This window comes from Anser cygnoides, chromosome 17 (assembly GCF_040182565.1).
Source record: "Anser cygnoides isolate HZ-2024a breed goose chromosome 17, Taihu_goose_T2T_genome, whole genome shotgun sequence".
Classification (NCBI taxonomy): Eukaryota; Metazoa; Chordata; class Aves; order Anseriformes; family Anatidae; genus Anser; species Anser cygnoides.
In genome coordinates, this window is record NC_089889.1 from 8,783,645 (window position 1) to 8,808,964 (window position 25,320).

Below are 25,320 nucleotides of genomic sequence, written 5' to 3' on the forward strand. Positions count from 1 at the left end.
TTCATGCTCTGACAAACCTACAAGCACTTTGCCTGGCGCAGTGTGAAGTGCTGTGCTGTGCCAGAAGAGGCAAGCAGCTCGGAAGGCGAGTGGAGGCAGGAAAACATGCGCAGCTTTCGCTGTGGCACACACCCTTGTCGAGCACGGAGGAAGATCTTTGACAAAGCTGTGTGGTCACTCTGTGCCCAACGGCTTGGACAAAACTTTCCTTCTGCCTGGGTACTGGGTCAGCTTCCAGCTCCTTTACTGAAAATCTGCTTCCTTGTAAAATCTCCTGTCCGAGGCATGTGGTGGGCACAGGGTGGGTCTGTGTGGCAGCCTGGGCATCCGTCTGCCTGGACCATCTGTAGAGTGAGCGGGGCTTCGGGGCACAGCTGATGCTGCCAAGTCAAAGTGATGGCAGAACAGGTACGAGCTGGGGCAGCGATGGATTTTCAGTATATTTTGAGAAATCTGGGTTTAATCACACCCCTTCACATTCCTTCTGCATTGAAGTGTCAGGGCATCTCTGGGCACAGACCTCTCAAGTGCTTGCACTGCCTCTAGCGAGCGGGTGAAACGCCTGCGAGGCAGGGCTGGCATGCAGTGCGATGGGTGCTCACTGCAAACAGAGAGCGGATACAATCCCACGGCCAAATTGAGTGTGGGTAATTACATTTCCCCATTTAAACTGCTGGCCAGTCTCAGATGGATAAAGTGTTCCCCTCTGGAAGCGTTGCCATGCCCTGGGAAACAGCTGCTGTGATGAACTTGGGGGCAGCTGCCACGAGCAGAGGGCAGACGTAGCGGTGGCACACAGCCACTCGAGCCCAGGTACGTGGCGGCAATAGGAAGCCCGGTCATGAGTGCTCCTGGGCTTTGGTACAGCTCGAACCTGAGCCCAGATGGGGAGGGAGCAGTGGGAGAGAGAAGGGCTCAAAGGCAAGTGCAAGCAGGACTTACAGGACTGGGGAAGGGGCCATCACTGCCCAAAGCACTGCCAGCAGCAGGGTACGTGGTTTGGGATGGGGGAGAGATCTCCCTACACCTGGGTGTCAGGGTTCCTTGCACAGCACGCTGCCCCAACCGTGTGATCCTGATACTGTTAATTTTGCAAATGAGACTAAATCCAGAGACATCTGAGTTGAAGGCAAGCTGAGTCAATGGCCCAGCTAAGTGAAAGCTGGTGAAATGCAGACTTTCCCCTTTTTCTTCCTTGCAGCCCTGGTGAAGTGCACAGTCTCTCAAGTAGGTCTTTATAAACGATCAAAGCATCTGTGTGGCTTTTCCACTCCCAAACCAAGGTCCAGTTTAATAATGTAGCTTGTTAAATAAACAAGTGGCTATGCAGAGCCCCAGCACTGTGACGATGGAGAAGATCCGGTGTTCTCTTCCCACTCCAGCGCCAGCTGTTGATGGACATCTGTCTGTAAAACATTGGGCCTTTTATTGTTTTTAAGGCAAGAAACGCCTTTTCCTGGAGACCACCACTGAATACTGCTTTGCCAGAATGGCCCCTTCACAATCCAAACAGAGAGCAAGTGAGCATAGAGGATCCATTACCCAAAAACTCAACAAAATCTTCCTCACCCATGAAAAGTGTATGCACAGTGGAGGACGATCTTGGGGAAGGGGCTTAGCGGAGGGGGCGGCTGTTCCAGGAGGGCGGCATGCTGGGACCCGCCGGAGGAAAATGCAGCCATTTTTCTATCTGATAACTCTATTGCCAGCTAACAAAAATAATCCCTTATTAAAGATACCAGGAGTCTGGCTAGTATAATGGATTCATAGAGACTGATGTGCTGAACAGTTTTCAGAGTTTCTGTGCCTTCAGAGAGACTAAAAGTATCAGCATGCCGGTGGGGACAATCTCTCTTGCAGACACAGTTTGGGTTCACATTTTTGCACATACATTGGGATTGTAAGCTTGAATCTGATCTCAGCCACCAAAACAGAGTTGTTGGGGTCTTAGCCTGCCCAGGGAGGTGGCCCATTCAGCCTAGCATGCTTTGGGTACTTGAGGAGTGTGTGTGTAAGAAATGCTTTTCACCAAAGGCCTGGAGCCACACTATCTTAATTCTCACGCTTTTGTTAGACCAGAGATTTGTTTTACTAAGAAAATATAGAAAATGCAAATGCCAGTAATCTAGTCCCTTAACTAAGCCAAATTCCACATTCTCTTAAGCTCTCAGACACTTCCACAAGCAGCATTATTTTTTCCAGCGTACAAAAAGCACAGCAGGCTCTCAGAGCAGGACAGCACAGCAGAGCCACAGGAGAAGCTGTGGCACAGCTTCCACCTGCGGGGGCTGTCCCGCAGTCCCCCACCATGGGACAGAGCAGCCAGAGGGTTACAGCAGCCCTGCAGTGCCACAGGTAGCCTCAGAGTCACCTCACTGCCGGCACATGGCCCCGTGTCTGCTCCGTGTGGGAAGAGGTGATCTCAGGCTGACAGGTAAAAGCAGGCGTTCTTACGGATCGCTCCTGGAGGAGACATCGGCGCCCTGATAGATGCTGATTGCTAACGAGAAATGGTCCATCGGAACTGGCAGTGGCCCCAGCTCTGAGGTGCTAAATAACCCCAGTGCTTTGTTGGCAGTAGAGCAAAAATCTGGTTTTGTGCAATGGTCAGCAGAGGTGAACTCAACCAGAGCAACCTTGGGGTATGCAGGGGGGCTTCGAGGGAGAAGTTTAAGCCAGGGTTTGTTTTACTGCCTTGCAGTATTTGTGATCCTTTTTTGTGCCCGGAAAAGGTTTGCTTCAGTATAGGAAAGTTCCACCCGTCTCAGAATAGCTTTGGTTTTCCGAAAACAATTTGATGTCATCAACAATGATTTCACGCTTTGCCTCTTCAGGGGTGAAATTGCAGCTGGGTGACATTCTCACGTTATGCAGGGACACACGCAGCAGAAATTCCTCCAATTGAAGAGCGCTGGATCGCAGGGTCACCTTGTCACCTCCCCACCTTGTCGGCCTGGGCAGCAGGCGTCCCTTCAGCTCCCACCAAGGGCAGGGTCGAGGGGGGCCTGGGCCCCGCGGCTCCCTCCGGCACTCGGCTCTGCCAGCCCGAGCTCCCCGTGCCATAGCAGGGCCGTGACAGCGCCAAGCCCGGACGGCCATCTCCCTGCTCCTTCCATTCCTGTTTTTTGCAGATGAAAAGAATGATTTCCTCCTGGTAACACCCAGGAGCTGGCAAGTTTCAGCCTGGAGTGATTTCTTTCTTTCTTTCTTTCTTTTTTTTTTCTAAAGAGCTGTGATAAAAATAACCCCAGGGAGAAAAAAAAAAAGCTCAAGTGCTCAAATCCTCGAGGGCCTGACGCAACCTTCACCCGCAGGAGCAGTGGGGCCGACAATACCATAATAAAGATCTGAGGTATCACCAAGAAAAATAGGAAGCAGCCGAAGAAAAAAAGGTCACCACAGGCTCGCTGTAAACACGCTCGCTTTGCACGTACCTCGGCTTTGCTGGTGTGATTGCTCGCAGGCGAGAGTGTGACGCTGCATTTTCGGTGCTCCAGGTATTTATTTTACACTCTGGCTCCGAGTCTGAGCCTCTGAATGTAAAAACAATCAGAAGGCTGAAGTGTAAATTCTCCCTGCTGATTTATTTACTGTTGTGTTTTTATAGCACCACATGGCTCTCAGTTTGCACTGGGCCCATTCAACCAAAACCCGTGTCATACACTTCCAGAGAAATGAATGACTTTATAAATTCTCTACAATAATAATCCCACGTACAGGAATGCATGCAGAGAACACCCAGACAGGGCTGGAATGTTTTAAGAATATAATATTGTGCTTTTTTGGTCAGGGAAACACATTTCTCTCAGGGCTATGTGGTGTGGCCTAGGCTCCAGCCCTGTCTGCCTACCACCTGTAATGAGCCCTTGGGGAGATTTTAGTTCAGGCCACCCAAACCGTGAGCTGGGCAGAGACATCAGCGCCGCGATGTTAACAGCCTTAATGAAGCCCGGCCCAGCAGAGACTCAAGCATCCACAGCAGGGGAAGAAAAAGGAAGAAAGAAAAGAAAAGGCTTTGATAGGAAAAACATCTGATCTGTGTTCTCTAATCTTTGCTTTGTTACTTAAAGCACCTTTAAAGGGCTTAATGCCTCTGGAACAGGGATCTCTTTCTCTCCCTTCAGAAATGCCACTTAGAAAAGCAGGAAACTGCTTCCCGAAAGGGATACTCTTTAAAAGAAAAGTTAACTTTAGCTCGAGGGATCCGACCGCCTCTGTTTCACAAGCTGTTTTCCCTGTTGTGTGGCTGAGCAAGGGCTTTCCCCAGGGCGAGAAAGCAGCTCCCTGCGCCCACCCTGCCGCGGAAAGCGATGGCAGCGGGGAGAGGAGAGGGGCGACCTGTGGAAAAAAAGGGACGGGGAGACACAAGGGTTTCCCTCTTAAATACAGCACACAGTCAGCCAGCCTGACTGCTGCCAGCGGGGCTGGCTGGGACGCCCAGCGGCACCCCAGGGACCACGTACCGCATTCCTCCTGCCCCAGGTGGCAGCAGGGATACTGGGACAAGTTGCCGTCACCTGTCCGTGGTGGCTGCTGCTGCTGCAGCCCCCAAAGCCAGGTTGGGCCCTGGGGACTGTCCTCCCCGAAGGCCACCCTCCCTGATGGCTGTCCTCTGTGCCAGGCCATATCGCGGCCCCAGTGCAGGCACAGCTGTTCCAAATGATAAACCCGCTCATCTCCACGGACCCTGTTAACCCAAAGCCTAGAAGGGAAACATCTGAACAAGCTCCTGGCTCTGTTCATGGAATTCCTGGACAAAGTCCATGCTAAGATCTTTTTCCCTCTAGCAGAGTATTTTTCTTTGGACCTCAGGGATGTTACAACAGCTGTTTGTAAACATTTTGCATCCAAAGTTAGCAGGGGGGTGAGCTGGGGAATCGCATATCAACTTTGTCCTCTCAAACATCTAAAAAATGTTGCAGCTACATTGGCACTGCCCCTGCAGATTTAAGAAGCCAGCCTAAAGGGCCAGTAGCCACCAGGCAGCCGCTGTGCCTCCGGCCACACAGCCCGCAGGTGCCTGCTGGCCGGGGGCGTTCGCTGCCTCTGCTGGGGCTGGAATCCATCCCTGAGCCTGCAGCCAGGTAGGGACCAGAACGAGGAGGTTTTCTAGGGGAGGAAGGAGGCAGAGGCTGATACGAGCGGTCGGAGCCAAGACATCGCAGGGCAGGTGAGTGCTTTGTGGTGAAAAGCCAAGGCTGGGTCTGACGAGCACTTTGGAAAAGCTGGTGTCCCACTACAAAAAGCTCGGGTGGCTGCCAGGTGGTGTAGAGCTGGGCTGGAACCCAGGTGCTGCCCCCCTCCCCACACCCCGTGCCCCTCACAGTGCCCAGCCCCAAAAACCAGATACAGAGCCGGGTCCTTCCCTGTCCTCCCCTCCACCACGAGTCCCTGCTCAGAGCCAGCTGAGGTCGTTATCAAAAGCAGAAAACTTGCAAAAAGATGTCAATAATCTCCCTGCATGGTAATAGGGACAGAATTATATCCTGACATGACTGCATAAAAGGATTTCTGGGTTTTGGAAGGATTATTGCTTTTCTACCCAGCCCGAAATGGTCTGGTCCCTGTGAGAGCTCAGCCCCGCTGCGTGAAGCTGTTGAACTGTGACCCCTGGAGACACCTGCAGGCTCTGCAGCCCTGACCCAAGATCTTAAAGCCAGGACAGCCGGGGCTTGTCACCCTCCAGAAAGAGCTGCAAGGGTCACAGCACCAGGCACCGCAGGGCTGGGGGGCAGCTGCAGGCCACCTGACTTGGCAAAGTTTTTCCCATCCCTTTTTCTTCTCAGGGTGCCCTTGAGATTGTGTTACCTGTCATCATATCTGGCAACAAGTGTATTTTAAGAGACATCTTTAAAACTGTGTCCAGTAACAGGCTCCCGTTCGTACACTGCCCGGCGTTTGCTCCCTCAGGCTTTCCCCGCCGGAGATGCCTCGGCTGCTCGGTTCCTCCCAATGCCTCCGCGCTCCTCGCGGCCGGCCCTGATTGACTGGCGCCGTGTGCTGGCACAGCCCCGCCGGCCTGACAGCTCCGCGGGTGTTTTTCTGGACGTGATGGATTGGCACAGGCCATCAGCAGAACCCAGAATTTTTCTTTCCATCCTTTGCTGGCAATCTTTCAGCTGATGTTGGGAGGACCTTATTTGCTTTCTTCTTCGACTAACACTTTCCCTGGACGCTAAAAATATTGGCAATGGTGCTGACGCTGGCAACAAGTCGAGAGTATTTTTTCCAGCTCCAGTGAAAAGGTGAGCCATGACTCATTGTGCTCAGCCTGACACCAAATAATTCAGGGTGTAGATGAGTGCAAGATGTGCGAGTGCTTTGCGTGCATGTGCCGCGGCTGCTGCTCGCTTTCTTTCTTGTCTGATGCTATTCAAGGCAACCCAAACCTAAACAGAGAAACACAGCAGGCTGGAGCACACGACCTCTGCAGACTGCTGGCATGCCATCGGCAGTGTGAGCTGCCTGAAGTGCGGGCAGGGGGGCTGCCAGTGCCAGTTCAGTGCCTGGATTTTGCAGCAGAGGGCCACTGCAGTCTGCTGAGAGCGCTAAATGCTTACCCAAAGACTGAGACGCCTGGTCCCAGGTACAGCGCGGGGTCCCAAGGCTCGGTTAGCATGTCAGCATGTGCAGAGGTGCTTATGGACGTCACAGCCCAAAGCAAAGTGACCAGGATGTATGCTGTAGGTAACTGCTCAGTAAGAGAGGAGAAAGAAAAGGTGGAACTGGTCTGTGGGCTTTCCCAGGAGAAGGGCCTTGGCAAATAAAAGCAGAGCACAAGCCAGAGGCAGGGAATTACTGTTATCTGCTGCTGACCATGCCCACTGCCTGCTTTCTGCTCTCCCAGGCAGATGACCTGCTCTGCACCAGACGTGGTCCCTCCGCTGCTTGCTGCCACTCAGACGCTGCCTTGCCTTTGCTGCCTGTCCCGTCAGACTGAAACAATACAGGACATGTTTTACAAGGTACTTCTGCTGTGGGGAGGGAGAATTTCTAATTTTATGGAGCTTGTAAATGAACTTGTAAAGTCCTTTAAAGCCCACAGCTTGGGCATTTCAGCCTAATGATGCTCAGGGATAAAGGACAGCGAGGGCAGAGGTGAAAGGGGCCAAATTCATTGCTGAGGTAACTGCAGGCACTGGAGGTTATGCAGGGAATGAGTTAGTAATTGTTTAACTATTACCTTTACAAAATTAGCCTAGCTTGTCTCCCTTGCAGCTCTTGAGAGCCGCTCAGTGCTAGTTACATCCTCGTGGGGATACGTGAGCATGAAAAGCTCCAGGTCAGCACAGCAGATACACTGAAAGGCCCCAAATGAGCTCCTTCTGGTTTGCACTTCACCAAGTACGGTGGCAACTTACACCTCTGGCAGGTTTTGTTTATGTGCCTCAGAGGTCAGGGTGAGCACCCACGCGCAGCGACACCGCAGGAATGTAAGGTACCTGCTGAAGCAGCCCCGAGAAGGAATAAATAGCCATCTATTGCAAAGCACCAACCATGAACGTAATTGAAGGCAAACGATAGTAACAGCGAGCGTTACACAGGGGCTTCTAATAAAGCCCACTCTGTGTTCCGAGCCAACCGTTTACCTGCTGCTGTAGGCTCAGCAAGGTAATTATTCCACGGGCAGCCAGGATGATTGATGGAGATATTCATTAAACACAAACCTGACACTTTGCTCTCTAAGTCCAAATAATCCGGACAGGCTCTCTTGGAATCAGGCACCCTCCCCTCGGCACGTTTTTGACGGGGGGATTCAAACTAAAAGCAGCAGGCGAGTACCGGCGCCCAGACCTGACGGGGGGATCCCGGCTCGCTTCTGAGGGCCGAGGGCAGGTGCTCGGGCCAGAGCCAGCTGTGCACACACCGACCTAAGCAGAGAGTATTAGGCTGTGACAGCTGCAGCTGGCTCTGAAATAAGCACTGAGCATGAAGAGATTATGATAGATTTTGCCTGTATTATGAAACTGATTTTACATCATATACGAGGTAAAAAAAAATCTGTCTCTCAAAGGGCTGGAAATCCTTCTATAGGGCCAGAGCCGCCAGCAGAGCCGAGCTAACAGCATCTTCTGGGCACAGTGGCTGCTCTGCAGCAGGTGGCACAGAAAACGCTGGTATCCAGTAGTCTGTTTTCGTTTGAGGGAGAAATGAGCTGTCTTATTCTTTCTTTTATCCTAATAAAACAGCTTTCAAATTCCTTTCCTATTTTTGACCGAGAACCAGTCTGCTTTGGTCCAGCTGTTTTTGTAGAAATAAAAGTAGGGGAGAAGGACTCGTGCCCTCTCTCTTCATCATCACCAGCACGGGATGCCGTTCCCACTGGGGACTATCACGCTGTGTTTGCTGCGCTTCTAGGACGAGGCTGCAATGACAAGACTGAGCTGCTGGCAGTGCCTGGCCATCCGTACCGAAGGACTTGGTTTCAGCAGGTTTGGAAAGAAACGGCCTCAGAGCAGAGGGGAGGCCAAAGCGATGGGGGCTCCAGTGCAGCCCAACCTGGGGCCCTTCTGTCACTGCTACTCCACGAGCTGGGGGTTTCAGTCCGTATTCAGCGATTCCTTGTGCCAGGCAGACTTCAGTGGTAGGTCATAAAGCCATCAGTCTTACAGTGCTGAATAATACCAATTGCACAACCAGAATCACCTCATTAGTCCTCTAGTAACTGCCGTGCAGAAGAGAAGTGTTTAAAGAAACGGTGGAATACAACTTTAAAAAACCACGAACATTTTTACTAGTATCTCTGCAGCTATTAAAATGCCAACGTTGCTGGTAAAGGGCTTTTGTTACTGGTGAGAGGCTGTACAGCTCGTAGTGAATTTTTATGAGTAGATTGAACTATACGATTTGAGAGCAAATAGGATATGTGCTCATTTCTTGAACAGATCACCTGTTCTGTGACTGAAATAGCATCTAATTGCCCTTCAGTTAATGCCACAAAACAACACCCATGCCAAAACTGAAGAAAAGCATTGTAAATACATATATAACTTCAGACCTTATAAAACCTTGGCTGACATGTCTTAATGAAAGGAAGTTCCAATTTTGGACACCATAAAGTCTCTGTAAAAAAGCTATCAATGCCTGTTACCTTCACGCAAAGATAGATTCTTCGTCAATAACTCTGCTGTGAACTGGCAGAGTACCTCTTGGGCAGCAACCAGCTCCCAGGACAACGTCAGCAAAAGCTCTGTAAGCAGGGTAAGGCTCTCCCACACCTTTGCTCTCCAGGGGCAAGGGAAGGGCTCATGGGCACTGAAGAAGGGGCCTGCAGGGTCTCAGCGGAGCAAATCAGCAGGTTTTGTCTAAGGATGGACAGTGGCCCAGCAGCAAGTCACAGAACTGGGAAGTGGGGCTAGAAAATGATGACTTAAACACATGATCCAGACAAACACGTCAAGGGGAGATCCCCTGATGGGCTGTAAGGAGTTTGTTTGAATCCTTGGAAAGCTTTAATTGGTTTTTCTTTCCAGATGATCCATCAAGCAACCCTGCTGAGAGAGCAAGGACTCTGCTGCAGGCAGCCGGCTTCAGCACAGCCTGTGCGTGGCTCCACATGCTCTTGCCCTGCTTGGGGCGCCTGCTGCTGTGAGACAGCTGAGGGTGGCTGGAGAGGCCACTGCTGCTTCTCTCTGCAGTCAAACTACTGGAAAGAACTAACTGGGGTAATAGGACTAGAAAATAAGAGCTTGTAAATTCCTTGCTGGATATGGGTGGGTGTTTGAAGGCTGATGGCTATAGGATGCCACTTTGACCATCTCAAGCCAGGTTCAGAGCAACAAAGTGATTTGCTCCTAAAATGATGAGGATGTGAAGGACCAGCCTCCTGAGTAGCCACAATGTGGACCATGCGTCTTCACTGCCCACAGACAGTAAATGCTGCCTTTTCCCATGACCCTTCTGTAAGCCTTAACCACAGCAACCCCCAAGGTCTAAGGAGCCCTTCAGCTAACTCAGGTGAGAAACACAGCTTGAACAAAGATAACCTTTGGCTTGGGAAATTAGAGCAGTCTGAGCCACAGATGGCTGAGCTTTAGGGCTGTTTCTGGTGTAAGCTTGCCCCGCTCTCCCCTAGGCATTGGCCACTGCTGGATGCAGGAGGTGGGCTTTGGCGAAGCTGTGGTTGGATCCTGCCTGCTGCACCTTGCCAGGGCCCTGGATACCAACGGGAGCCGGTGGGAACCAGTACTCCACGACATTTGCTGGGTAAATACTCACAGAGCTGCGTGTTTTAGGTGTTTTACTTGCTCTTGACTCTCTTTGAAAGCTGGTGAAAGGCTCGTGGTTCCCAGGGTGCATCTGACCCCTGTGGGATGGATCCTGGCTTCCTGCATGAACCAGGTGCCGGTTGCGGTGCCTGGGGAAATCCGCATGGGGAAGCAGGATGCATCAAGGGCTTCAGGCTCACCTCGCAGCATTATTTAGTCACTGGGGTTATGGGAAATAGCCTGAGCTCTCCAGGAACTGACAGTGGGACCCCATCCTGTTATCATGCTATACGATTGCCCATCAGGAAATGACATAAATACCCTCGATACTCTCTATTTTATTTTTCACTATTGTGAAGCATCTTTTCTGTTTTGTTTCTGCTGGCAGTGGGTGACCAGTTGCAGTGCCCTGGCTCCCCACATCCTGCTGGGCAAGGTCTGCCTCTGGCCCTCAGAGATTCAGGCAAAGGATGTGCCTGTTTGCCAGTGTTTTTTCTCGCCGCCCCAGTGATATTGCCTAGGTCAGGAAATAAACTAATTTGGAAAGTGGCAAGAAGGCAGGCTTTTACTGAGCTGCCTGTGTTGAATGTGCACAGCAAGATGGGCACCGTGTGTCAGCCAGGACAAGTGCTCTGGGACTGTGAGATCCCGTGGGTCTGGCTGTTGTGATCCAGAGGGACTGTGGGTCACTGCATCCCAGCAGCCGGCCCTTTCTTCTCGGAAACCTGCTTCTGCCTTGAGCGACCCTAACAGCAGCGCCCTTCGTGTAACTTTGGCACCTTGCGTCCTGCCTGTCCTCTGAGAATGGAAGTTCCTTTTCTTTGCATCTCTATAAATATATGAAATGTTACTGCAGATTAACTGTGATCTGAGAGCTATGCACCAAACTGCTACTCAGGACACTCACAAGACCCAGGGGAGCACCCGCCTGTGCAGTGAATACCTTTGTCCTCCCTTGCCCCGGTCGCAGGCTCCTGGAGGGCAGCGATGTGGCTGCCCCGGGTCCACCCAGCACCGCGCACTGAGCAGGTCCCGTCATTGAAACACCAGCCTGAGACCTGGGCAAGGGAATCCTCTTGCTCTCATCTGCCTGTCCTGCTCCGAACAGCCCAGGGAGAACTGTCACAGGGTGATTCTCTGATTTACAGCAGCAATGTGGGAGAGTATTTCTAGCTCAGCTAACAGCTGTTTTGTTAATTCCCAATTTCTCCCATAATCTGTATATTTTTGTCCCAGCTAGGGCACGGTCTGTGATATATGATGGAGAGCTCTCCCATTAATCAAGTGCAAGTGAAAGCATAAACTGGTTTTTTATTAGTTTTCAGAGTGCCAGGTCACATAAATTAACTGGAGCCTGTGTTTAATGTGTCCTGAGCAGTGTATCCCACCTTTTCTGGTAAGACAACACATCTCACAGAAACTTGCTTTACCTGCACGGGCAGCAGGACTGTGCCCTTTTTGTGCGGCCCTTGGGGTGACTTCTGCCTACACTGCCACACTGGGATTGGGCTGATTATTAGAAGGACAGAGTTGTAATGAGCCTAAGTTGAGATTCAGAAACAGAAACACAAGAAGTGGGGCAATGAAAATGGTGTCCTGCTTATTATGTTTCTTACGCAGCAACTTTCCTAAAACTTCACGAAACAAAAATATCTACCATTTTAATTACAACAGCATTGCTGGGGCTGTCCTGGCACTAGATCTTGTATTTACATTTTGGGTGGCCTCTCTATCCCTGAGAAAAGGGGCTTTTATTATTACTAGAGGTTATAGATGAGAGAAACTAAGGCAAACTGAGATGACACAGCGGGTGTGCTGGCAGTGTGGGCAGAGCCAGGAGCCAGCCCATACCTCTTGAGAGAGACTTGAAGGATGTAACTGTGAGATCAAGCAAAGCTTTCCGAAATGATTTCACTGCAACCCAGTATGCTCCTGCATCTGAAACTCAGCTGTCTAGGGCAAAGCCATGCTATGAAAAAAATAGTGACTCAGCTTTTCACGGGTTCCACTGCATTTACTTTTCCTGTGGTACACAGGGAGTATCCCTTCAAGGGCTTGGGGTTTTTTTGGAAGGAAGGGGTGTAACCAATTCATTAGCTGACTGGCATCCCTGATTTGCATAGGATGCTCTTGCTCTGCTCTGTAACTCTAGAGTAATGATGGTGATTATAAACACATGACGGAGAGGGGTGAAGGTGGTGAAAACCATTGTAATCACACATGGGGCAATGTGCTGATGGACGGGCTGTGGTTGCAGGATCCTGGGCTCTGGGCAGCCTGCTGTGCTCCCACGTGCCGCGGGAAATCCCCCACAGGGGCTCTGCTGCTCTCCCCGCAGGAATCCTGCTGCCCCCACAAGGGTCCTCCCAACATGGAGCCGTTGCAATTGGGCGAGAGAGAAAATAAAATATTGCCTCTATGAAATGTTGTCATCCAACTCCCAGATCAGAGCCTATGATCCTGCACGTGCAGTCTAGACAGCCTGTGTCTCAGTCCCGCAGCTCAGAGCCCCTGGCTTGGCAAAGGCAGGGCAGCTGGAGCACAGCGACCGTGTCGTGGCTGCACACTCCTGGCCTGGAAGGGTGCAGAGGCTGCCCAGGTGCTGACGCAGACAGGAGCCACCTTTGGGCTGCTCTAACCCACGCTGGCTGCCAAGCCCCTGTGCTTGCTCTTGTATTGTAGGTGGGCCCGTGTTCTCTCCTGACCTTAAATATTCTCGTTTGATCTTATTTGGATATCCAAATTTTGCTCCAAACACCTCCCATTCTTCTTTGTCATCAGAAGCACCTCAGCACGAGGACCAGATGTGGTACCTGCTCTCCCATCACCCATTCACTCATACACAGGCTATTAATCTGCGCAGGAGAGTGTTATAAATGGTTTGATATGTATGTAAATCCCCGAGCTGTAGTGTTGTTCTTGGCAGCTTCTTCCACGAATTGATGCACAAAACTGTTTTCTTTGAAGTCTGCAAACAATTTGCTGGATCTCAGCACCTTCCATATGAATTAGCTGGGGCTCAGTGTGGGAGATGGGCTACGGCAGACTAACCTGCCCCTTGCTTTGGGGAGCTGTCAGATCTTCCTCCTGCCTTCTTCCAGATGAATGCAGATTTCTGGTGGTCTGTCCCACTTGCCTCTGATGCACCCCAAACAGCTGCAGATAAGATTCCAGTGACTTCATTTTCCTGCTCCTTTGAGAAGGTTCAAACTGGAAAACACCTCAAGCCCCTCTCAGGACTTCATTTTTGTCTGTCATGGTCTTAAGGACCTGGGCATGGGCTGAGCCTTCTTTGTGCTAGTTCTCCTAGCAATATTCCTGGTCTCCACTGTACCGTTTCATCTCTGGAGAGTAGCTTGCAGCAGTCTTTCCTGTTAATTTCTCCTTGTCCTCCAGTCAGGAGGGACAGTCAGCAAAGAAGTCTTTCACTGTTTGCAGTAGGCTTTAGATGAGCTGCACACTGCTAAATTGCAGGGAGCCCAGGACCCACCCAGGTGTGTCTACATTCAAAACTGAGGGCTGAATGCCACGTGTCCAGCACTGTGTCAATCCACCCACATTTTCTGCAAAGCCAAGATAAGGAACACTGGCATGCTTAATGGCTTCATGTCAAAACTGTTCAACTGCCCCCAGACTTGGAAGCCCAGTGAAGGCATGGACTCCCTCTAGGAATGATGTCCAAACATTAAAATGTGACACACAATGGAAGAGGGACTACTGGACAAACAGTTAGCTTATTGCTTTTCTCTAGTTATGGATTATGTGTTTAACAGATTTCTGCTCTATTGTCATATAATTCCCCTCAGTAGGGAGGCTTGTTTTAACCAAATACACCACATTTTTCTTTGTTTTTCTAAGACTAAACCATCTGTGCACCAGGGAGTTTTTTTATGGGCTATGAAGGAACACTTCTAGGTGCAAAGTATCAACATTCCTGTAAAATTAAATTAATTACCTGTTAGGAACAAGGATTCCTTTTTCCCTGGTTTGATTAAAATTCCTGGGTCTGCCCTCCAGTTCCCTTCCAAACTGGGAACGCACTCAGATTAATCAAGGCTAAAGACATTTCCGCTCGCTATTCAAAACATTGCAACCCGTGTTTTCCCTTATCATAGCGCTGTTCAGTCACACACTGCCACGGAGGAATGGCTTGGTTGGGGCACAGGGACTGTGTTCATGCTTCCTTTAACTCAGGTCATACCTTTCGTCCCTTTAGAGTCACTGTGGCATCTTCCAGTGCTATGAGTCCAAAAGAAAAACCTCCTCCACAGGGACACAAGGTGCTCAGAGCTAGCAAACGCACGTGGCAAGGTGGAAGAACCTAGGTTGTAATTTCACTGGTTCATCTTTCCTACGAGGTCTGTCTGTCTCATTTTTGCTGCTCTTCTCTGAGACTGATGCATAACTTTCCTATCCTTCCTTTATCTTTAATTTTCAGATGGCATCACCTAAAAAACGGCTGCTATCATATCCTTCCCTTTGGTATGAAAAGGATCCATAACCCCTCACAGCAAATGGCTCCATTTTGGCAGGTATGTGCTCAAAATTCAGTGATTAGTGTAAAATATACTGGACATTTTGGTGTGGAAGGAAAGTAGGGAGGCAAAAGAGACATGGAGCACTGCAGAAACCTATATAAACCCAAGAAGCCTCTTTAGATTAGAGCTGGGGCAAAATCTTTTCGCAAAAATAAACTACTCCCTTAGAAAATATACTCTCCTCCTTCTGATTGAAATACAGAATTGCCAGCTGCACAGTTGTTATTTGTGCTTTTGAAAGCCATTTCAAAGACAGGTGAATTTCACAAGAAGCTTACCAATCAAGCAATTTATGGATCAAATACGGAGAAATCACAACCGAAATGGTGGGATACCCAGTGAACACCTTCCCAGCTGTTAAAGCAGTTCAAGGATTTGGGCAGTGAAAACTTGGCCAATTTAGCTTAAGAAGCCCAGCATACAGCCATCCGTCTGATCAGAGCCTTCAGGGAAAACAAGCATGTAGGAACATGAAGGGCTGCCCATGGAGATGTTCACATCTCTAGGTTAATGCACGCTTCTTTAATGCAGCCTCAGTCGCTGGAGCAAACCCTCCATGGTCTTCTCAGCAATTGCATGCTACAAACGTTGGAAGCAGATAGAAGCACTTAGAGCTAGAAGTTATAACTTTCTACATTCTTACAGTTGGGTCTTGAGTTTTTAGGCAGTTGATTCAGGAGATCACCTACAACAGAGATGTGTCTATGTGTCCCCCCAGGTCCCCGAGAACAGAGCCCGGTCTTACACTCCTGTGTGCAGCTGGCACCAGCAGAGCCTTACGTGTCTTGGACAGGAGGTTTCCCTCACTTCTCTTGGAAGATGTTTAGAAACCATCCCCTGGACATTTTTTGGTTTTAGCTTATTATTTAGCGTGACGGTACTCATGGTGTTAGTGCAAGTCCACGCAGGCGCATCCGTGGGCTGAGCTGGCCCAGCAAGAGCTCCCTGCTGAGACGGTCGGGTTGGGGAGCAGACAGCGCGTGCTGGCACGCGGCTCGCAGGAACTCGGCACCTTTAAGACAATTCTGTGGCCGTGTTCATGCAGGAGGAGGAGTTTCCCCCTTTCTTTTTGTCCATGTGACACGCACTGAAGGATCCCTGAAATATTAAAATAAACAGAAAGCTTGACTTGCAGAACCTGTCTGCTAAGCCAGGAATCACATTTCTTGCTGCAGTTTCAAACCGTCATCCAGAGACTTGTAAAACATTGACAAAAACCTCTGTGCCCCCAGAGCTTTCAACAAAAACAACAGCCCAGCACTTGCACCCATCCCTGAAAGAGCAAATATTTTAGAATCTGTTCCCGCTTCACTCTCCTTGCTTTTACCCCTACAAAAGGAGGAGCTCCGAGCACATTCTCCTTTGTAATTTCAATTCCTTTTCCATTCTTTCTCTTCTAGCTGATTTAAGGATTAGAAGGCCCCAACATGCCAGATGTGGGGGAAGTGAGCTTAATGGATGTAGTAAAAGAAATGCAAGGAAAACCCCTGATCTAAGGCCCATTTCCTGCTAACTCTCATCGCCGCCTGCTTTCAATGAGCAACGCCTGATCTCTTGTTCGACAGAGCACTGCTAGCGTGTCAAGTGGGACTGCTCGAGGACAGCTTATTACTGCAAGGTGGAGTAAAGCACAGGCTGCCCATGAGACAGAGGCCTCTCACCAGGTTCTGGATGGAACCGAGTAGATGTTACATATGCACTGGCTATGTAAGCTCCCTTCCTCAACAACCTGATGGCCTGAATAGCGACGACAGGAGAACCCATGGCATACACATGAGGACAGGGCAGGGCTAGACCCTGTCTCACCCAGGGGGTCCGTGGCACAGCAAGGAACTGAACCCAGGTCTGAAGGATGAGTGTTTCTGTTTTGCATGACTGTTTCTTCACCTTTGAAGATTCCTAATAAAATGTCTGTTGCCATCTCTACTGTGAAAAGTCAGGGACTTCCCTAAATGACTTGATCAGAAAAAAATCATAGCGAGCAGAAATCATGAAGAATATTCATGGCTGGGGTGTGAGCTTCATAATAACCAAGTATTTTTTAATCTCCTAATACTTCTTGGTACTGAATAGATACTCAGAAGGATGCTGGAAATGTCTTATTGAGACTCCTGTGAGGTGATGTACAGGTGATGATTTTTACAGAATGTGACCCAAACCCTTCTGTCCTTGTGTTTGGACAGAAGGTTCAGCTTGTATGTCACCCACAGGAGCCATCGAATCTTAAAACAAAGATTGAGTCATTTCCAAAGGGCCTTGTCTAGATCTTTCTGTTCTCCTCTAAACTTTGCCCCTCAGCAATCCTAAGCAATGGAATTTGAGATGCTAATTGAAATGAAAAAGCAATTTAATTCTACATTATTTCCAAGCAAGGCAGCTGACACTATCCCACCATTAGGACTCAAAAGTGCCACAGTAGCTGCTGTCAGAGTTTCCCAGGCTGGGTGCCCAGCACTTCTAGCACTGCCCACCCATCCAGCAGAATCCAGCTGGGGTAGTTGGATCCCCTTGCTGAGCTGGAGTGTCCTAGACTCTCTCCTTACTGTCAGCCTAGATGAGCCTTGAGAGCCAAGTTGGAAAGCTGGATATATCCAGACGAGATCCCCAGTTCTTTCGGCGAGGGGAAGGACAGGTGCCAGACAACAGACAGAGCCTTTCTAAAGCAGCAAAGAGGGAGGGGGCAGCTGGCTGGCCTGCCGCGCTCTGGGTGGCAGGAGACAAAACCATCCAAAAATCAGCCCAGGCAGATAAACTGTTCAGACCCTGACAGCTCCCTGCTGGATGAGCAGCTCATAGCACCTGAACTGTTTCTGTTTTCTCCTTCCTCACCAACACTTGTGTCCATGTGTCTCAAGTCTTAACAAGAAATATTCCCTTTCCCTTTCCCTTTCCCTTTCCCTTTCCCTTTCCCTTTCCCTTTCCCTTTCCCTTTCCCTTTCCCTTTCCCTTTCCCTTTCCCTTTCCCTTTCCTTCATCAGGAGTATGCTGCTAGCCTGTTTTTCCTATAGCTTGGCTGGCTCTGTTTCAAATTCTTTTGAGCCGATTGATCAAGAAGCTTCTCACTGCTCAGTGAAGAAGCCTAGAGAGGCTGTGGATCCCTGGGACCTCTGATCTGGATGAAAGACCTTGACCCTGCTGAAAGCCCAGGATTTCACTGACACCTCCCAGCTGTTCATTGCTTCCTTTGTGCTCAGTTTTCTTGCAGTGCAGAGTCCAGGACTACAACTATCAAGTTAATACTCCACATTTCAGTACGATCAGGCCTCTACTCCAGCTCTTCTGCTGCACAGAGCTCTGGTGTCTATGGGGGAGGCTGGGTGGTGGACACCATCTCAGGGACTTGTTCTCTGGGATTCCCGCCCACTTCCACACATGGCATTGTCCTGTGCACAGCAGATGCTGAGACTAAGTGTGACAGCTATAAAACCAGCGAGTCTGGTGGCTGACACCAGGAACTAACTTGGTTCTGGCAATAGGTATAAACCAACCCTGGTCTAGAAACCTCCTTACAGTCAAGAGGAAGAGAACAGCTGGTTTTGCCATGGAGAGGGTCAAATCAGGCCAGTCTCTATGTCCATGGTGGGAGCTGCAAGATAGGGGAGTTGGGAATTGGGATGGATTTTAGCAGTAGAGCAATAGCAGTCTCCTGTATGGGGAGCCCCATGCCTTGGGGATGTTTGCATTCAGTTTAATAGAGAGGACTGCCCATACAAGCCCCAGGGACTGAAGAGGCCAGAAAAGCACGGGACTTAGCATCTCAACAACTCGCCAAGGAGGTGACGTTGACATGGTGAGACAGGGAAGAGCGTACAATTGTGAGCTTTTATTAGGTGCGGATGACAACAAAGGCACTCTAGTGATTGCTATGTACTCGGTGTCCCAGGAAAACTGACTCCAGAACAGGCACCTAGGGAAATGAGCTCTCCAGACTGTAAAGCTGCTGAGAGTGTAAGTCGGCTCTTTCTTTATTGAACAGTGCAGGAGACCAAGTGAGAGAATTAGGCTCACCTGAACCTGCAGATCACTGCTAAGTCATTGCCTGGGCTCATCTCTGTGCAAGCAAGCACGGCTGGCCGGCCTCCACCAGCGCGGGCTGAGGGGTTTGTGACTCTTCAGACATGAGTGCTGGGAGCAAGGCGTGAGATGCTGGACTGAAATCGCCTGCTGACAACTTCCAGGGGAGCGAGGGAAGCTTCCTGCAGCCCGTTCCCTCTCACACCCTCAGACTCTGGTGACCTGTCCACAGATGTATAAATGGCATCGCCGAGGCCTGTGCGCAGAGCTGGTAGTTTGTCCTCACCCAGTCTATCCCCCACCGGTATGCAGAAACATGCTTGGTGTGAGAAATGAGTCCTTGGCATGAAGCCAGGGCCCAAACAGACAAAGAAATAATGTTTACCCCCAGGGCCTTTCTGACAAACAATAAAAAAGCAATAGAGTCAAGATAGATTACGCGTCAGCTAAAATATTACCTCTTCCTGCCAATTCTTATAAAAGGAGGCAAAGCTGCTCTTTGCGCTGAACTAAAACTTCTGTTAAAATACTCAAGGAAAATAATCATTTAGACAGCGTCTTTCTCCCTAGCCAATGACATTAATATTCTTGTTAAATCTTTATTGTGACAGTCTGCTTTGTGGGATGCAACAAGCAGTTTGCTGTGTTTGAACACAGGGTCGCTGTAGAGGTCCTGCAGCCCAAGATGAACGTCCTGTGACAGCACTAGGCAGCCAAGCTCTGTGCAAGGCCAGTGAGCAGTCACAGGTGGGTTGCTGGCTTCTCCCTGCCATGTGAATAAAGGCATCAGGAAACCCTGGCCAGCGGGGCATTGGGCGATGTGGGAAGTGGGATGGCCGGGCTGCCTCCACCTGGGCCAGGAAACTGCTGCCAGGCACCGACTGGATTCCTGTGCTCACCTGAATGGGTCCTAACCACAAGGAGATGAACAGGCACCGTGTGAATATTTTATTCAGTAAACTTGGCTCTGCTGTTGTATGGAGGGTGAGGTGTATGATTTATTACTTACAAGAATTTGGACAGCCCCTGGCTTAATGTGAAAGCACTGGCAAGTGTTAGGAAATTCATGAACTTTACACACATGATTATTGATGACTTCTATTAGCAAACAACCCTGGATATCCTCCCTTTTGAAACAATGTCACTAACCAGGCAGAGCAAAACAACTATTGGAACTAAGGTAGCAAATCACATGCTGCCATTTGCAAATAAACCATAATCCGTTTTTTTTCTGGGTTACATCAGCAAAAGGCAAAGGTTCTGCCCTTTTCTTTTGCCCAGACTAAGAGAAGGGCTTACACTTCTGCAAAGCCTGGTAAGTCTTCAACGGGCACCACCGATAGCAGCGTTCAACACAAAGGCAAAGCCGAGTCCAGCTGCAGCTCTCCTTGACAAGCATCGCTCAGAGTCCCCATGGATGTACATGCTATGGTACGAGCTGACAAAGGCAAATCACATCTTTACAGATACAAATCTGATCTGAGAGATGGATGAGATAAGCTTGAGATAGCATCCTTGGTTTGGCAAGCCTAAAACTTCCTGTTACAGATAACTACTCTCTGCACCCAACAGAACCGATTGTGAATACTGGGCTTCCATGTCGGTTATCAGATGAAAATAAATGTTCCCGTGAGTCAGCCAGATCCTACTTACATCCCCCCAGACTTGTGCGAACCCACAGATCTGGCGGTGAGACAAAATGTTTACTCACTAGCATCCGCACCTGAAATGGAGAGTTCAAGTGGCGCATATAAGCTAAGTATTTACTATATAAAGTATGATAACTTTTAATAAAGACACTAACATTACTTAATTGAGGCAGGGAGTCCCATCTCTCCTGAAGCCCACGGGTGATGTTTGCACAGCAGAGATCAGATAATGGGTCCCACTGCGCACAGACACAGGGCATTAGTTTTGCCGACACGACGATCTCATTCTGCATATGACTTCAGCACTCACTGGTGTCGCTGCTTTGGAGTTAAGAGGTTGTTCAGATCTCTGTTAAGTACTTAAACATATGCTTAATCAAAACCTATTTAAGGACAAACTGCAATGGAAACTAAGCCCCTCCAGTTTAATGGTGTTTAAGAGTGCATTAAATAACCACTGTGAGAGGGAAAGTAAAAGCTGCCTTTCAAAGTAAGCAAAGCAATGGAACACTACAAGAAACATATCCAGAAGTAGCGAACCCCATCAAAGCCACGTATGACCACCCCATCACTCAGGAAGCAGTCTCATAAATACCTATTTCTGGTTTTCGAATTTGAATAGAAAGAAAAGTGGTATATTTATACCTTTCAGTGATAATGTCCTCCTCTCTGGTCCTTCAAAACCAGGGAGAACTTTCAACAGGAATCAGTCAAGTGATATATTTTTAAGATCAGCAGAAGCGGGAGCTGTATGACCTGCTACTGTTGGTTTTAAGGAAAATTTGGAACATGAGGGAAATTCCACAGGACTGAAAAGAATTGCAAATTGTTCCAACATCTGAACAGGAGTGGATGGGAAACCCCAGGTGGTATTAAGCCAGCTAATCTGATATTGATTCTGGGTCCAGTTGTGGAAAGACTGATACTGGATACAAGCATTGAAGAATTGAAAGGTAGCGTATTTCATGCCAGTCAGCGTAGTTTTGTGGAAAACAGGTTTTGCCAAACTCATGTTATATTGTTTTTTGATGGAATTACAAGCTTCGTTAATAAAAATGTCTGTGTTGATGTAATGCAGAGAGTTTCCTGTAAGGCATAATGCTTAGTCTGCAAGACATTCTGACAAAAACTGTAAGCACTCTGAAAAATAGTGTAGCATTTCTAAAGCTGATTACAATTAGGGAACTGTTAGAACATGGAATAGATGCAAATGAGGAAATGTGATGAAATGGGGCTGTGTCTGGTAGAGCCCTAGCAGGCACTGCCCTTGACCAAATGCTAGCCAATTTCTCTCTTAAGGATATTGAACCAAAAGTGAATTTATCAAGAGATGATGCCTATAACTGGCTCCATGTGGCTGCTGGTAACAAAGATGAAGAGCAGCTCCAGAGACTGCTGGGGAGCTTTGGCTCATTTGACCATTGTGCAACTGAATTTGACCAAATGAAGAAACGAAGAGACTGTGTGAAAATTGGAGGTCCCATTTCTAAGATGTGAAGCCCTGAAAACATTAGAAGAGACTGGGGGAACACAGACACAGCAGTGTAAGACTACGACTAAGAGCATTTGGACTTTCAAAGAGGAGACTACTGGGGGAGAAGAAAGTGATATTATCTTTGCCTGAGGAATTAGCGAGACCTTTGCAAGAATATTCTGTTCTGCTCGTGGATCTGCCCTTCAAAAGGATGTGGAGAAAACTGGGATGAAATCCCAAAAATGTATATCTAAATGAGGCGAGGTTTGGAAAGTATTACATGTAATGAAAGGCTTCTAGAATGTAATCTATGTAGTTCACTGAGGAGAAGCTGAGAGCAGGCTGTGACGAAAGCTGCAACATTTTCAGTGTCCATTTTTGCTTGGAGTGAAACCAAATTTTAAAACCTGACATCTTTCATGAAATGGATCTTCTGCTCTCTGAGCTGTTCTCATCACAGTGCCCCTAAAAGCTAATGAATCCTGTGCTAAGAGTAACATAAAACTGAACTTTAACTGGAGATTGATTACATTTCTTTCTAGATAAATCATTTGCTGGTGCACGCAGCTACAGAATTACACACCCTGATGTCATGAACAATTTCTCCCTGCACCCAAAGAGGCCAAGTGGCTGAGCAGTGGCTAGAGAAAACGAGGACTAAGCTGGGAGCACCCTGGGCTCTAATCCCACCAAAGCCCCTGCCCAACATTTTGAACCTGAGCAAGTCGTTTAACTCCCTCAGCCCCCAGCCCTGCTGTAGAACTGTGCAAAAATCAAGATCTTGCTGAAAACAGATGTTGTATCTCAGTCGAGCTTGGTAAATACACATTTCTAAAAAATAACTCAGTGAAAGCACCTGCTGGGGAATGCAGGCGAGTGGATGGATGGAGGCTGTTGCAAATACTGTAAATTCACACTATTCACATGGATTCCTAGGGAGAAAGGGGGGGAGGCTTTTCCCTGAGGATCAGTTTATCCCAGTAACATCCCCAGCATTCAAATCCCAGTGATTTCACCTACAGTGCTGCCAGCAGCCAGATTTGGCTTTCGAGGCCTGGCAGCCTGGGCAGTGCCCTGCCGCAGGGAGAGGTGGCGGAGGGCAGGCGCTGCCTTGCCACCCTCTGCTTTGGAGCAGGCCAGCAAGCCCCGCCACTGGAAAGCCCTGTTTCAGCTCATATTTATTCATATGCTTGTTTTTCTTGTTTGGTGAATATTGCCTGTCAATATTTAGTCATTGCTGTGGAAACAGCAAGATGCATACAAAGGGAAAGGAAAAAAAAGAGGAAAGAAAACAGCATTTTAAGGCCCAACCAATTTGGCTGTACTTGCCCCTTTGACTCAGGAATGTGAGTTTGTTTTGCCCGTGTGCCTGCAAAGGGAAACAGGAATTGGAAAGGGAAGTGGTACCAAACTGTTTACGTGAAACTGTGGGCAAGAACAGGAGCCAGAACGTCTGGGAATCCCATCAGGCATCCTCCGTGTGCACGCAGCTCCCTTCAGGCAGGGAACAGCAGCCCTTAAGAGTTACCCAGGGCCAATGCTGCAGCAGAGCCGTGGTATTTCCAACCACCTCCCCTTCTCTGCGGGGCTTACAGGATAGTCTGACCATCGCTGGGAGGAGTTCCTCTCCTGATGCCTGGGCCTGGAGGGGCTGGATTGGAGCTGAGGGTGGGTGGTGAGGACCAGAGATGTGTAGAATGAAGAGGGATGTGATGCTTGCTGTGCTGGATGTGGAAGAATGCCATGCTCTCACTCACAGATGTATCGCCTCTGCTTTTGGGTGGGTGATATCTGCAGCGGCAAACTGGTGTAATTCAAAGGCTTCCTTGGTTAGATGCTGGAGGCTAACATAGAGGAGCTGTGACTGTTAACATCAGTTTATGAGTCTGCCCTGCCCTGCTGCAATGCACATGATGCTCGTGGGCTGTGCATCTCCTGGCAGTGTTTCCAGCTGTGGGTACTGCCTGAGGGATCTGCCCACCTGCCAGCAGCAGCGAGGCAATGCAGCTTTGGGCACCTGGTCCCCCTGTTTACATGCAACTTGACTGGAAATGCAGTGATAACAAAGACAGTTCTCAAAAGACTTCTGCTAAGAAGACCTATTAAACGCTAGTGACAAATGAAGTTGCAGTGAGTAATACAAAAAAAATTGCCCAGCATTTTTTAAACTTTATTGCTGCTGATAATATATACCTGCTGCATAATAAAACCTAAATGACATTGGGGAAATACTGGATTTTAATTACAAGGAAGGACATGGGAAAATTCCATAAGCTTTATATTTGAGTTATTTTTGATTTGAAAAAATAAAAAAAGAAAGAAAATGCAGTGGATGTGATTTCCAAAGAACATTATTTGCTTCACGTATACCAACAAGTTAGGTGAGGTCCCCTTGTCTCTGTTGTTTAACGTGGAAGGGGGATACCTCTGGAGGAAGAGCCGTCAATACAGCAGAGTAGTTATTATCTGTTGCACTTGGCAGTGGGTACATCCTGAACAAAGATACAGGGATGTGCATGCAGAGACCTGAGACAAAGTCTAACCTGAAGGAAAGGTCAGCTTGTGCTGCCAGTTAGGGCTGCAGGGGCTGTTCTGCTCAGGCTCCAGTCTTTCAGTATGACACTACCCTTTGTCAAGAAATGCCGAGTCTCGGTGAAACCCTGGAGAAAGGGGAGACTGCAACACCCCCTAGGCTTTGGCAACAGTTGTAGAAAATGTGTGTGTGTGCATTTAGATCCTTGATTGCAAAAGAAAAATGGCATTAAGCTGGCACAAAAAAGGAATTTTATACCTGTCAGTTTCTGCACAGGTCTGTAAATGGCAGAAACTTTCAACATCTGCCAGAAAAGCATCAGGGTTCCCAGACACAAAGCCAGAGAAATGATATATTTAGAACAAATATAAGAATTTGATTTTGATTTCAGTACAGTCACTCTGGATGTAAAAGCTGAATAACTTTGCAGAGACCTGATACAATCACAATGTCAATAGTCCTTGGTACTTGGAGCCATATCTTACATCTCTGTACTCATACCAGCCTGTAGCTTATAGGCACCAACATAATACACTTTAGGAGATGCATCTAAAAGCTGCATTGACTTACAGCCACTGATGTTTGTGAAAAGTCTAATTTGACCTTTCAGCTGTCATTAAGCACAAGCCAAAGGAGACGTGCAGTTTTGCCCTCTCCATGGCAGTGCTTCCAGCCTGGTATCACGATGGTATTTGTGTGTTTTCTGCCTTCTCACATGGGCAGGGGCTAACCTCTGCGTTTGGGCTAGGTGTGGGATGCAAACCCCAGTCACCATCAAAGCTGGCCTCTTGGCTCCAGCCCAGCAGTGCAGGAGGGCTCTGGTGAGAGGTCCCGGCATGGCCTGGTGCCGAGGGGGAAGACCCAAAACCCTCCTGCAGCAGATGTGTGGTGCGATGCCCTTACC

General features: G+C 48.8%; 1 protein-coding gene and 1 long non-coding RNA gene across 5 annotated transcripts in view; one reads left to right on the plus strand and one right to left on the minus strand.

The window, feature by feature from the left end:
* TBX1 (T-box transcription factor 1) overlaps positions 1–25,320 on the minus strand; it is a 183,297-nt gene that overhangs the window by 54,855 nt on the left and 103,122 nt on the right. The gene's annotated exons all lie outside the window — the stretch shown is intronic.
* LOC136786566 (uncharacterized) lies at positions 6,673–16,963 on the plus strand. The gene is made up of 3 exons (XR_010825579.1): positions 6,673–10,206; positions 14,647–14,740; positions 16,147–16,963. It is a non-coding gene; the product is annotated as an uncharacterized lncRNA (long non-coding RNA).